Source organism: Saccopteryx leptura, chromosome 6 (genome assembly GCF_036850995.1).
Source record: "Saccopteryx leptura isolate mSacLep1 chromosome 6, mSacLep1_pri_phased_curated, whole genome shotgun sequence".
Classification (NCBI taxonomy): domain Eukaryota; kingdom Metazoa; phylum Chordata; class Mammalia; order Chiroptera; family Emballonuridae; genus Saccopteryx; species Saccopteryx leptura.
In genome coordinates, this window is record NC_089508.1 from 74,972,214 (window position 1) to 74,986,659 (window position 14,446).

A 14,446-nucleotide genomic window follows, 5' to 3' on the forward strand; every position below is an offset into this window, starting at 1 on the left:
AAGCATACTGTTTTTACTTTGATTGCATGTTACACAACAATAAAAATAACATGTTTTCTAAAGATGCTTTGACGATGGAGTGCAAAAATACTCACAAGATAGTGCACTACAATGAACAGGGTAGGAACCCTTTTCATTACTTAATGGTAACCACCCTTCAAAAAACCACCACAGAAGCACATGATTTAAAAAAGATAGCAACAGAGGAAAGATATATGGAATACAACCAAACAAAAACAAAACATAGAAAAACGAAAGAGAAGAATCAAACAAAACACAAAACTAACAGAAAGCAATGTATAAAATGGCAATAGGGAACTCACAAGTGTCAATAATTACACTAAATGTAAACAGATTAAACTCACCAATAAAAAGGCACACAGTAGCAGAATGGATTAAAAAAGAAAATCCAAATGTATGCTGCCTACAAGAAACTCATCTAAGCAACAAGGATAAAAACAAATTCAAAGTGAAAGGCTGGAAAACAATACTCCAAGCAAATAACATCCAAAAAAAAGCAGGCATAGCAATACTCATATCTGATAATGCTGACTACAAGACAGCAAAAGTACACAAAGACAAAAATGGTCATTTCATAATGATTAAGGGGACACTGAATCAAGAAGACATAACAATTCTTAATATATATACACCAAACCAAGGAGCACCAAAATATATAAGACAGCTACTTATTGACCTTAAAACAAAAACTGACAAAAACATAATCATACTTGGAGACCTCAATACATCGCTGACAGCTCTAGATCGGTCATCCAAACAGAGAATCAATAAAGATATGTTGGCCTTAAACAAAACACTAGAGCACCTGGATATGATAGACATCTACAGGACATTTCATCCCAAAGTGATAGAGTATACATTTTTCTCCAGTGTACATGGATCATTCTCAAGAATTGACCATATGTTGGACCACAAAAACAACATCAGCAAATTCAGAAAAATCAAAGTTGTACCAAACATATTTTCTGATCATAAAGCCTTGAAACTAGAATTCAACTGCAAAAAAGAGGGGGAAAAACCCACAAAAATGTGGAAACTAAACAACATACTTTTAAAAAATGAATGGGTCGCCTGACCAGGCAGTGGCGCAGTGGATAGAACATCAGACTGGGATGTGGAGGACCCAGGTTCGAGACCCCGAGGTCGCCAGCTTAAGCGCGGGCTCATCTGGTTTGAGCAAAGCTCATCAGCTTGGACTCAAGGTCGCTGGCTCAAGCAAGGGGTTACTCGGTTTGCTGTAGCCCCACGGTCAAGGCACATATGAGAGAGCAATCAATGAACAACTAAAGTGCCACAATAAAAAACTGATCATTGATGCTTCTCAGTTCTCTCCATTCCTGTCTGTCTGTCCCTATCTATCCCTCTCTCTGACTCTCTGTCTCTGTAAAAAAAAAATTAAAAAAAATCAATCAATAAAAAAAAATTAAAAAAAAAAGGAATGGGTCAAAGAAGAAATAAGCGCAGAGATCAAAAGATATATACAGACAAATGAAAATGACAATACAATGTATCAGAATCTCTGGGATACAGCAAAAGCAGTGATAAGAGGAAAGTTCATATCACTTCAGGCATATATAAACAAACAAGAGAGAGCCCAAGTGAACCACTTAACTTCACACCTTAAGGAACTAGAAAAAGAAGAACAAAGACAACCCAAAACCAGCCGAAGAAAGGAGATAATAAAAATCAGAGCAGAAATAAATGAAATAGAGAACAGAAAAACTATAGAAAAAATTAATAGAACAAGGAGCTGGTTCTTTGAAAAGATCAACAAAATTGACAAACCCTTGGCAAGATTCACCAAAGAAAAAAGAGAAAGGACTCATATAAACAAAATCCAAAATGAAAGAGGAGAAATCACCACGGACATCATAGATATGCAAAGAATTATTGTAGAATACTATGAAAAACTTTATGCCACTAAATTCAACAATCTAGAAGAAATGAATAAATTCCTAGAACAATACAACCTTCCTAGACTGAGTCAAGAAGAAGCAGAAAGCCTAAACAGACCAATTAGTAAGGAAGAAATAGAAAAAACTATTAAAAACCTCTCCCAAAATAAAAGTCCAGGCCCAGATGGTTATACTAGTGAATTTTATCAAACATTCAAAGAAGACTTGGTTCCCATTCTACTCAAAGTCTTCCAAAAAATTGAAGAAAAAGCAATACTTCCAAACACATTTTATGAGGTCAACATAACCCTCATACCGAAACCGGGAAAGGACAGCACAATAAAAGAAAACTACAGACCAATATCTCTAATGAATACAGATGCTAAAATACTAAACAAAATACTAGCAAATCGAATACAACAACATATTAAAAAATAATGCATCATAATCAAGTGGGAATCATCCCAGAATCTCAAGGATGGTTCAACAAAAGTAAAACGGTTAACGTAATACACCATATCAACAAAACAAAGAACAAAAACCACATGATCTTATCAATAGATGCAGAAAAGACATTCGATAAAATACAACACAATTTTATGTTTAAGACTCTCAACAAAATGGGTATAGAAGGAAAATATCTCAACAGGATAAAGGCCATATATGATAAACCATCAGCTAACATCATATTAAATGGCACAAAACTGACGGCTTTCCTCCTTAAATCAGGAACAAGACAGGGTTGTCCACTCTCTCCACTCTTATTTAATGTGGTGCTAGAGGTTCTAGCCAGAGCAATCAGGCAAGACAAATAAATAAAAGGCATCCATATCAGAAAAAAAGAAGTAAAAGTATCACTTTTTGCAGATGATATGATCCTATACATCGAAAACCCCAAAGAATCTACAAAAAGACTACTAGAAAAAATAAGCCAATACAGTAAGGTTACAGGATATAAAATTAACATACAAAAGTCCATAGCCTTTCTATATGCCAACAATGAAATATTTGAGAATGAACTCAAAAAAATAATCCGCTTCATGATTGCAACAAAAAAAATAAAATACCTAGGAATAAACATAACAAAGAATGTAAAGGTCTTATATAATGAAAACTACAAACCATTGTTAAGGGAAATCGAAAAACATACAGTGAGATGGAAGAATATTCCTTGCTCTTGGATAGGAAGAATAAATATAATCAAGATGGACATATTACCCAAAACAATTTATAAATTTAATGCAATTCCCATCAAAATTCCAATGACATTTTTTAAAGAAATGGAACAAAAAATCATCAGATTTATATGGAACTATAAAAAACCCTGAATACCTGAAGCAATCCTAAAGAAAAATAATGAAGCTGGGGGCATTACAATACCTGACTTCAAACTATATTATAGGGCCACGACAATCAAAACAGCATGGTATTGGCAGAAAAATAGACACTCAGACTAATGGAACAGAATAGAAAGTCCAGAAATAAAACCACATATATATAGTCAAATAATTTTTGATAAAGAGGCCAACAACACACAATGGAGAAAAGAAAGCCTCTTCAACAAATGGTGCTGGGAAAACTGGAAAGCCACATGCAAAAGAATGAAACTCGTCTACAGTTTGTCCCCTTGTACTAAAATTAATTCAAAATGGATCAAAGACCTAAATATAAGACCTGAAACAATAAAGTACATAGAAGAAGACATAGGTTCTAAACTCATGGACCTTGGTTTTAAAGAGCATTTTATGAATTTGATTCCAAAGGCAAGGGAAGTGAAGGCAAAGATAAATGAATAGGACTACATCAGACTAAGAAGTTTTTGCTCAGCAAGAGAAACTGACAACAAAATAAACAGAAAGCCAACTAAATGGGAAATGATATTTTCAAACAACAGCTCAAATAAGGGACTAATATCCAAAATATACAAAGAACTCATAAAACTCAACAACAAACAAACAATCCAATAAAAAAATGGGAAGAGGACATGAACAGACACTTCTCCCAGGAAGAAATACAAATGGCCAACAGATATATGAAAAGATGCTCATCTTTATTAGTTATTAGAGAAACGCAAATCAAAACTGCAATGAGATACCACCTCACAGCTGTTAGATTAGCTATTATCAACAAGACAGGTAATAGCAAATGTTGGAGAGGCTGTGGAGAAAAAGGAACCCTCATTCACTGTTGGTGGGAATGTAAAGTAGTACAACCATTATGGAAGAAAGTATGGTGGTTCCTCAAAAAACTGAAAATAGAACTACCTTATGACCCAGCAATCCCTCTACTGTGTATATACTCCTAAAACTCAGAAACATTAATATGTAAAGACACATGCAGCCCCATGTTCATTGCAGCATTGTTCACAGTGGCCAAGACATGGAAACAACCAAAAAGCCCTTCAATAGATGACTGGATAAAGAAGATGTGGCACATATACACTATGGAATACTACTCAGCCATAAGAAATGATGACATCGGATCATTTACAGCAAAATGGTGGGATCTTGATAACATTATACAAAGTGAAATAAGTAAATCAGAAAAAAACAAGAACTGCATTATTCCATACTTAGGTGGGACATAAAAACGAGACTAAGAGACATTGATAAGAGTGTTGTGGTTACGGGGGGGGGGGGGGCGGAGAGAAAAAGGAGGAGGGGGAGGAGCACAAAGAAAACTAGATAGAAGGTGACGGAGGACAATCTGACTTTGGGTGATGGGTATGCAACATAATTGATTGACAAGATAACCTGGACATGTTTTTTTTGAACATATGTACCCTGATTTATTGATGTCACCCTAGTAAAATTAATTAAAAAAAAATATATATATGCTTTTGCTTATAATTTATAAATTTATAATTTATATTTTTTTATTTCATAGATATATAAATTATAATTCTGGAGGAAGGTTATGGAGTTTATGAAAATTGGTGGTGAGGAGCTAATGCTCTCCTAGGCCACTCTTTTGTATCACTATAAAGCATTGCTCTATATTGTACAATAGGATTAAGTGTAAAAGGATATAATCCTTACCTTCAAAAAAGCACAGTCCAAAGATGCAAATGAATGGGTACAAAGAGAATGCAAAGAGTGAACCAAAGTTAAGTGAGATAACTTTTTTTTTTTTGAGAGAGAGACAGACAGATAGGAAGGGAGAGAGAGATGAGAAACATCAACTTATAGTTGCATCACTTTGATTGCTTCTCATACATACCTTGACCAGGGGACTCAAGCTGAGCCTGTGACCCCCTTGTTCAAGCGACCATGGGCTCAAGTCAGCAATTTTGCACTCAAGCTGGTGACCTCAGGGTTTCGAAACTGGGACATCAGCATGCCAGGTTGAAGCTCTATTCCCTCTGCCACCACTGGTCAGACCTGAGGTAACTGTTGATTATGGACACAGTACAAAACTAGTCAACCTCTAGGTTACAAATGAAAACACTGAAAGACATTGGCCTGTTCTCTTTAACTCACAAATGGCCACCTTAGGGAAAAAAGACCCTACAAATTTTAGCTGATTTTGCTATTGTTCTGTGGAAGACTGAATTAACAGCAATTTTTAACTTAATGCCAAATGTGAGTCAATTTAAACTAACGATGTCAGACCATACCAGCCTGTTGTCCAGTAGATCAGAACCAACCCTGTCCTAGCCTGGATACATGATATCCACCAAATATCAAATGTGTGGGAAGAAAGACTAATTTAATTAATGTTCCTCACTGAACTCTTGATTCTATCCATAACCTCCTCCAAAACCTTTCTTGCCATACCTCTTACAACTGAGAAAATAGCAACTCATCCAGTAAGGTTAATGCTCTAACCTCCCAGATCCAGACAATGACCAACTCCTGTTAATTCTACCTCCAATACAGGATAGGGCAAAGGTAGATCGACAGTTGGTCATATGGAAAAGAATACCATAATTAATAAATAATAATACAAGAATAAAGTTTCACGTACTCACAACTGTCAGCCTACTTTTGCCCCACCCTGTGTATCTTGAATTTATTTAGTTCTCTTTCCTCTACTATCACACTACTCCAACTCATCTAAATCTCCCACCTGGACATCTGCAGTAGCTTCCTAAGTGCTCTGTTCACTTCCACCCTGACCTCTATCAAATTCCTTAGATATATTTGTAATTTAACTTGTTTATTGGATATTTCTCCCCTCATAATGTAAGCTTCATTAAGACAAAGACCAAGTCTGATTTTTAAACTGGGACATTCCTAGTGCCTAACACAGTACCTGGTATATAATATAGTAGGCGTCAATTAAACTTATCCTGAGAATGGTTTGTAGAATTCCTGCATGACAGATGATTATAGCTCAGTGTCCATTCTCTTAACAAGTCTTTTTCCCCCTCAGAGCTACAAGGAGCCAATTCCTCAATGAGAACTGAGTCTTTTTTCTTCCTTCAGGCTGATTGTATGGTGACCTGTTAGCAGAACCTCTTAGGAAAAAAAACCAGAGAGCTTTGATAAAGCATGACTAGATGGAATGTATCCAAATTGAGCCTACCCTTTTGTAATGCTTTGGAAAGAGACGAAGAGACACACACACACAAAGATGAAGAAATTTTTTGGAATACACACAAATACACTTAGAAATAGAGCCTTTTGAGACATTACTGCCATCTGGTGGCAATAATTTGAATATGTAGGCAACCAAGAACTATCAGGTCTTGATTTTTCTGAAATTTTATGATTTTTAACCTTGATATGTCTCCTCTGATCCATGTCTTTCTTCTGAAAATGTATGTTCTTAAGTTCTGGGACATTTTCTTGAATTATTTCTTTGAAACTGTCTATTCTTTTTGTAATTCCTATATCTGTATGTTAGAATTCCTGAACTGATCTTTTAATTTTCTTATCCTTTTTCACCGTCACTGGTTTTATTTGGTACTACTTTTTGAGAGGTGATTCTTTAGGCTCCATCTAAATGTCACCAAAACAACCTGTTGATAAAACAAAGCTGAGGCTATTTTTACTGAAGTAAGAGAGAGCACTAACTTTGGACAGCCTCAATAGCCTCTTAGATGGAGACGTGCAAAGTTGAGATGTTTATGAGGTCTTGAAGTCTGGTTTAAAGAAGGTCTTCCAGTGTCAGTGCTTCATTAGAAATGGACAGGGATAACCTTTGGTGCCTACTAAAGTCTCAATACATGGCACTTTCACCTTTCTGAGTCAGTGTTTTTATTAACTTAAAAATGAAAGTGCCCTGGCCACTTGGCTCAGTTGATAATGCGCTGACCCTGTGTATGGACATCCTGGGTTTGATCCCTGGTCGGGGCACACATGAGAAGCTACCATCTGCTTCTCTTCCCCTCTCACAGCCAGTGGCTCAATTGGTTCCAGCCTTGGCCCCAGGTGCTGAGGATAGCTCAGTTGGTCCAAGCATTGGCTTTAAGCACTGAGGATAACTGGGTTGATTCGAGCATTGGGCCAGATAGGGGTTGCCAGGCTGATCCCATTGAGGCACATGTGGGAGTCTATCTCCCCTTCTCTCACTTAAAAAAATGAGGGGTCCCTACTAGATTATTTTAAAAGACCTATACCTGATTTACCTGTCTATAAGTCTACAGCTCAAGCACAGGGCGAGGTGGGATGGGAGAATGTACTACTACAGAAAATAGTCTAACATGAAAGTCAATAAAGGAACCTTCATCAGAAAAGTGACAGTAAATCAGCATAAACTGTCTTCAGAGAGTTTCTGTCAGAGAATACGTCTGAGGAACTGTCGGGAGCCGATCTACAACTGCTGGCTGACAAGGTCACAGCAGGAGAAGACCCACAACTGCTGGCTGACAAGGTCACAGCAGAAGAAGACCCACAACTGCTGGCTGACAAGGTCACAGCAGTGAAGACCAATGGCTGCCAATGGCTGTGGGTTGACAAAGTCACCGCAAAGGAAAGGCGCAATGATACTTCCCCCTTTGACCTTTTTGAATTAATCTGGCCTTATCTCCCCCCTTTTCTGGGTGTGTGCTATCATTTATGGCACAGGGATAATAGTACCGTGCTTTCCCTGTAGATTCGTAGTAATTTCTTTGGAAATGAGGCAGAGGGTGTGAGTTCCACAGAAAAGCCTGTAAGCCCCTTGAACTGGGCTCATAGACATAAGAGGCTGGCTATGATATCCCTCGTAAAGGGTTAAGTTTGTAGGAGAATTTCTTCTTATTAATCATGTTAGAAAAAATAGATTGTGACTTATGAATAGGTAGGAAACAGTAACTATACAGAGAGCACCTTTCAGCCTTCACTTAATTCATCACTTTTCCTCCCTAGCCTTTTCATGTGGTAGAGTAAAGAAACTTTCCATTCTTCTTGCATACCTGACCTGCAGGTGGTGGAACACTCTGAGAAAAGTAAAGTTAGAACTTAATTAGTGTATGAATATAGTAAATAAATAAAATTTGACTAGACAATAGTATCCTAGACAAGGTAGAGTTATTAATCAGTACTGACCTTTTGGAAGTTTGTATCAATATTGTTATTGCTGTTCAAGTTATTGTATAATTGTACTTTGAATGACTTACCACCTGATTTATAGTTTATAGAAATGAATTAACTGTTACCTAGAAAATGTAACCATAATGAAACAAAAACAATGATTAATCAATGTATTCTGAATACCATGTGATTGTAACTTAGTGAGTGTGCATAAAAAGAAAGCTAGACCAGCATTTGGGAGAGATGCCTGGCAGTAAATGCTAACTAGAGAATAAAGAGAAAGAAAAGAATTCGGCTCTCTCACTCGATTCGCGCCGACGCCATCTCTTCCTGTGGGACCCCTGGATTCCCCCCGGGGCTGGACCCCGGCAAGGAACCAGACTATCCTGCAGTAACTTAGAGGCTGAATCTGCTGGTCAAGCTGTCAGTCCTTTGAGAATGACAATCCCACTCTGAGGGACCAAGGGAAACTCCCACTATCAGTCTTGTTTTAACCGGCCAGACACCACCTCTGTACTCATCAGCTAACCTGCATCTCAGCTGATGCAGAAGGGTGGCTAACTTGGTGATTAGACAGACGGGCCCAAGCCACAGCTTTGACTCGCAAATCTCCAGGCTTTGCTTTACTGCCTCCCTTGGGATGAATCCCCAGGGCATCCCATACTCCAGAGGACTATCCTACCCTTCAATGCCCCGCCTGCACTTTCCTTTCCTCTTCCCCTTGGTCTCCTCTCCATGCTGCTCCTCTCACACACCCGCTCCTTCCCTCTTCCCATTTCTCCAGATCCCCCAATGCTCCCATCCCTTCTTCCCCGTGGCTTCCTATTTCTCAGCTCTGATGGTCATATCTCCCCTCCTTCCCGTTTCTACTCCTTTCCCTGGCCTCTCTCATACTCCTTTCCCGCGCTCACTCCGCTCTAGTGAACTGAGGTTCGCGGACCAAGCGTAATTCAAGCCGGGATACTTGCAGCGCGGAGCTCCGCCCATCTTAAGGACATCCCCTATTCTCCCGCCCTCTGAAGGCGTAGTCAGAAAGTGATTGGTCCCCACGGTGGCGCCTACCAGGACTGGCAGCTCTTCCCACCCAATAAAGATGTACCCAACCGACTCCCGCCCCTCGCCTGGAAGGACCCCCACAGCCCCTCGCCCCCCCCTTTTGCCCCACTTCCCGGCAAGTGTCTGTCTCGTGCCTGACAGGTCCTGTCGGGTTTCAGCGCTGCCCGTAGTGCCCTTCAGTCTGTTGTTAAACAAGCGGTGGGTTTAGGATCCGCTATTTCTTAGCAAGGGCACCTAAGCCCAAATTTGCTTTAAATAGGAGATTGAGTCAGCATTAGAAAGCTGACCCTTCCTCTCTAAATTTGTTTGTTCACATGTGTTGGCCAGACTTTTAAAATCCAACTAACTCAGTGGTGGGATTCAAATAATTTAACAACCAGCTCTCTGCCCTAAATATGGTTTTAAGTATTAAAAAATTATATACCAAAACGTAGTCTATTTATTCATGCATTTAATACTTAAATAAGAACAATGAAAGAGGTACACAAAACTAGATTATAAGAAAGAGGTGTTTTGGGGTGGTTGTTTTTTTAGCCAGAAAGAGACAGACAGAGGGACAGAGACAGACAGGGAGACAGATGAGTAGCATTAATTCTTCCTTGCAGCACCTTAGTTGTTCATTGATTGTTTTTCATATGTGCCTTGACCAGGGGGCTCAAGCCAAGTCAGTGACTCCTTACTCAAGCCAGTGACCTTTGGGCTCAAGCCAATGACCACAAGGTCATGTCTATGATCCCACGCTCAAGCTGGTGATCTTTTGCTCAAGCTGGATGAGCCCTTGCTCAAGCCAGTGACCTCGGGGTTTCGAACTTAGGTCCTCTGCATCTCAGGTTGACGCTCTATTCACTGTACCACTACCTGGTCAAGCATAAGAAAGAATTTAAAAATATTAATAAAAAAATAATATCTGACAAAACCTAATAATATTGTTATTTAAGATATTTCCAATGACAGCTTGTCACCCCCTAATTGTTTGGTACCTTTTCTCTTTACGTTATATGTTTGTTTACTGAAGTAACAAATGCGAGGGAATTAAAATGTAGTATTTCATCAAAGGTATAATGAGTTTTATGAAATGAATAAATATTACAAGCATAGTTCCATCAAATTTTTTTCACCTATGGATGAAATGAACATTACTATGGGCACTTAGAATATGCTGTTAAACAGATGAACGTTATAAAAAAAAGTAAAGAATATAAATTTGTGATTTCCACATTGGGCAGCTGCCCAGGCACCCACCTTAGAAAGAACCCTGATTACAAGTGCCATTTAACAACCTGTTTGCCAAACTCAACAAAAAATTAGGTATTGGTTCTGCCAATCTGGTGTAAACCAGGTGAATCCCACCACTGAACCAAATGAATCATAGGCATGAACTGACCTCTGTGAAAATAATCGTATCTAACACTATTATAGATGCTTGGTAAGAATTAGCTAATTTCTCTGTAAGGTAGATGTATATTATCCTCATTTTACAGGTGAGGAAACTAAGTCACAGAGAAGTTAAGTAGGTTGCTAACAATCAGCTATTAAAACAGCTATTAAATGGTGGTTAGGATTAGAACCCAAGTTGTGGAACTTCTCTGAGTCATATTCCAAACCTACTATAACCACTGCCTCGGAAGCCTGGGATAAATTCACAATTCAGATAAACTCACAATTCAAAAAGCCGACTAAACTTCTGAGTCAGGTTGAGAAAAGATGGAGGGGGTAGGGTGAAGATGGGGAAGAAGACCAAAAAATTCTTTGCTTTGGCACTGTGTTCTCTGAGTTGAAAGATAAGGTGAATTCATTAAGTTTGTATACAGTATGTGGGTATCCTTTTGAAATCATTCTTTAAAGCTAACTTTTTAAAATATGAAGGGAAAAACGATCCCTTATTAAAATGGAAGAAATATGGCTCTTTAATACTAAAACATAGTGAAAATCTTTAAGGAGCAGGCTATTCCTTAGAAGTTTGTAAGTAGAAAGTACTTTGTTTCTGTATTAATATTTAAAAGGATGTGTAGCTGCTATGTAAATGTGGGAGGGGGCTCTGGCCCTTAAGTTTATATTCACCTTTCAATAACCACATAAAGCTCAGCTCAAAATTTCCAGAAAAAGAGCTTTTCTCCACAAGTACCATTACTTACCGTACTACATGAATACCACCTTACATTATATAATTTATAGACTGAGACTGACTACCAGAACAAAAATGTTAAAAGAATTTATTTTATATGGTAATATTTATTATTTCAAATCTAAGTTTTCAGGTAAGGTCCAGAAGCAATTTCCAGTATTGTTCAGTAAGTTTTCATTATTAAGTTATAGTGAACTAAATTAAATTTAACGTTTTCTACTAAAATTTTGGTGAGTTGATTGTAGAGGAATTCAATGAACTTTGCCAACAAAGAGGTAGTCTGAATAGAAATGATAAGAAGTGAACACATCTTTCTTACACACAGTGATCTATTTAAACACTTGGACACTGGAAAATTATGGTGCCCTTTAGAGAAGTGCTGAAATGAAAAGGCAAAGGAATACATAGTGTTCATATTTCTACACAGCAAGAAGACTGTACTATGTAGTAATATGTTATGCTAAGTAGATAGAGGTGAAGCCGGAGGTGGAATTCAGCCGTTTCACACCGATTCAGCAGAACCAATACCTAATTTTTTGTTGAGTTCAGCAAACTGGTTGTGAAAATGGCACTTGTAATCAGGGTTCTCTCTCAAGTGGGCGCCTGGGCAGCTGCCCAATGTGGAAATCACAAATTTACATTCCTTACTCTTTTTTTAACTTTAATCTGTGCAATAACATATTCTAAGTGCCTGTAGTAATGTTCATTCTGTCAAAAAATTTCAAGTGAGGACTCTAATTAAGAAGCAAAATGGAAACATGAAATAACAGTTTTATTGTTTTTATCAGGTATTATTTAATACTTTTAATTAATATTTTAAAACTCTTTCTTATAATCTAGTTTTTTGTACTTCTATTATTGTTTTTTTTTAAGTATTAAATGCATGAAATAATAAACTACCTTTTGGTATATTGTTCTTTTTATATTTAAAACGGTCATTAGGGCAGAGAACCAGTTATTAAATTATTTGAATCCCACCACTGGGTGAAGCCTTCAGCAATGACTAAGTAAATAAAAAATGTATTTTCCTTTCATACCTCAAATTACACCAATAAGGAACTCTGTAAGATGTGTTAGGAAAACTAGTTCCTTTATTTTTCCCCCTATTTTCCTACCTAACTCTGCACCTGCTGGGAAATGTACCCCCACCCCCACCCCCAGCTTTGTTGTTATTTATATAGTTCATGTTTTGCCAAGTAATTTCTTGCATGGGTCTCCATCCTAAAAGTTAGGTATCTTCAGATCTCTTAACTTTTATGGAGTGAGGGGTAGAGACCTAGGATTAATGTCTGATATTAATTGATTGGATAAAAATAGTCTTTCCTCCAGATTTTGTATACTAATGGCCTTTATTATGAAGCCTTAAGAAAACAGTTAATTTTGGCTCTGGAAGAAGTGAGTATGAAACATTTGTGTTTTGTTCATATACATTGGTGATATGACTACAACTTATTGTGAACAAAAACTGCTTATTTTTATATTATTCTTTACTACCTTTGGCCCTAAGATGACACAGACCCACAATAGAAACAAATTTTTGGCCCTGGCTGGTGGCTCAGTGGATAGAGTGTTGGCCTGGCATGTGGACATCTTGGGTTTGATTCTTGGTCAGGGTACACAGTAGAAGTGACCATCTGCTTCTCTACCCTTCTCCTCCCACAGCCAGTGGCTCAATTGGTACAAGTATGGCCCCTGGCGCTGCGGATAGCTCAGTTGTTCCCAGCACACCAGGCTCAGGCACTAAAAACAGCTCAGTAATCAAGCATCGGCTCCAGATGGGGGTTGCTGAGTGGATCCTGATTGGGGCGCATGCAGGAGTTTGTCTCAATATCTTCCCTCCTCTCAGTTAAGGAAAGAAAGAAAGAAAAAAAAAGAAAGAGAGAGAGAAAGAAAGAAAGGAAGGAAGAAAAAAACGTGTTTTCTAAAAAAAAGAAAAGAAAAAGAAAAAAAAAAAGGCCTGGTCGAGATTATCCAGCTCAGAATTCTAACAATGGACCAAAAGGACTAATTTGGACAACTGGATCGCCTTCCCTAACATTAACCTGCATCCTGTAACTTTCCCTGTATGGAATCAGGATTGTGAAAATAATACTTCTATTGTGACTGCTACTTATTTGCTGTTGACTCTCAAATCTAGATTTTCAGTTCTGAATTCCTGTTCCAAACTCTAAATTTCAACTACCTTCTTCATCTCTACACATCCTCTCTGGGTGTCCCACAGGTATCTCCAACTGAGCGTGTCCGAAACTGAATTAACTTACCTCCTCCCTCTGCCTACCCCATTACTACTCCTTCATATTTTGCTGAATAAATAAAGTACCCTCTTAGACTCAAGCCAGAATTAGAGAACACTCTGGATCCTTTATTCCCTTTACTCTCCCTTCTCATTCATCTAATCAGTGGTCAATTATATTGATTTTACTTGGGTCAGTGTATCAGGCATCTCCATCCTCATAAACAGTTACTACTGGTTGTCTTAGGTCAGGCTTCCTAGAAACAGAGACTACAAAGGTCTTGAGGTGCACATGATCTATGAAGGGAGTGAGTTTCACGAGAGACCTTAAAGGATGGGAGAAAAGCAGACTAGGGAAAGGAAAAGAGCCTACCTAACAAAGATGTGGTCTCAGTCAAAGTCTAGCCTGGCCTGATCCACAGGCAAGGGATCTGAAGCATTCATCACACAGCAGAATTATCCCCCCTTGGGGCAAGGGGAACATTCTCCTGTAGTAACCTTCAATAGGAATTGACTGAGGGCAATGGCTGAAGGAGGTGTCATAACTTCCTGGGCAAGGTGGCTACAGTCAATGGTGGGTAATCCTCTGGAGAAGGGGGGTAGCTGTGAGCCATTAGCAGCATCCACAGCCACTGCTATGGATGGCAACTCCAGCCTG